Genomic DNA, 1,188 nt, shown 5'->3' with positions numbered 1-1,188 from the left:
TCAGATTTTCAATTAGGTCCAGGATGTGGATATAGATATTTTGACAATATATTACACTTTAGTACTCTTGAACATGAGGAGAAAATCAAATAGCTTTGTAAACAGTAACGTTGGACTGTCAGTGAGATAAGAGTTCCATGATTCTCACACAAATATTGTTATAATGTTACAGGCATCAAACAAGCAGAACCTTATACTCAAGCACAAAAACTGAACGTTCATCCTGGGCTAGCGTTTCAGCTTGAGCAACCAAATATTTCCAAACAGCTGAGAAAAAGAACTCTGATCCCAGAAGGTCATCACTTTCACTAGCTTAATACAAGTTAAAACAGACGGTTACAGAGGGGGAATTTGCTGTTTTGTTTTGTCAATATTGGATCAGTGATGGTTGAGTTGCCCAATGAGGGTCTAGGGAATAAGTAACAAGGTTTTTTATAAACAGCTGCTAATACATCCAAGACTTTGAGCCATGATTTTGGATTCGATATTGTAAACAGAAGTATGTTGATCTGATAAAGACAAACGAGTTACGTGCTTGACGAATCATACAACTATTGTATTCCTTCAGAATTACTTTTTTGAATCACAGATCTTAGTTTATACATAATTGAAAAATATGCTCTATATCAGGGTTCCTCAAATCTTACCCTGGAGGGCCAATGCGCTGCAGAGTTTAGCTCCAACCCTGATCAAACTTACTTACCTGTGATTTTCTAATGATCCTGAAGACATTGATTAGCATGCTCAAGTGTGTTTGATTAGGGTTAGAGCTAAACTCTGAAGGAAAGTGGATCTCGTGGGCCAGATTTGAGGATCCCTGCTCTATATGAACTGATCCCTGCTGTAAAAAAAAAAAATAATAATAAAAATACAGATTAAGATGGTTTCTGATTTAAGCTGTTTTGGTTGATCATAGAACTGGTTTTAGAGGGGTTTAGGCACTTTTTTAACCAGGTAGGCATTGGAAACAAACCATCAACAATAATAGCAGGAATGTCTATTAATATGGTAAACAGTTTTATTTTGATTTATTTTTTTTTTTTCATATTATTGTTGATATTTAGGCAGATTTCCTTACATAACACTTTGCAGAGTGTTTGTTTATCATTTCTCATAATTATATTTATAACAAAATGGCCTCCCCTGAATTTTTTCTTGGCGGAAACTGTGGTTACCATGGTAATAAAA

Source organism: Sinocyclocheilus anshuiensis, unplaced genomic scaffold, assembly GCF_001515605.1.
Source record: "Sinocyclocheilus anshuiensis isolate Anshui unplaced genomic scaffold, SAMN03320099.WGS_v1.1 scaffold330, whole genome shotgun sequence".
In the NCBI taxonomy this organism is placed as follows: Eukaryota; Metazoa; Chordata; class Actinopteri; order Cypriniformes; family Cyprinidae; genus Sinocyclocheilus; species Sinocyclocheilus anshuiensis.
Note: the sequence above shows the minus strand (reverse complement) of the source record.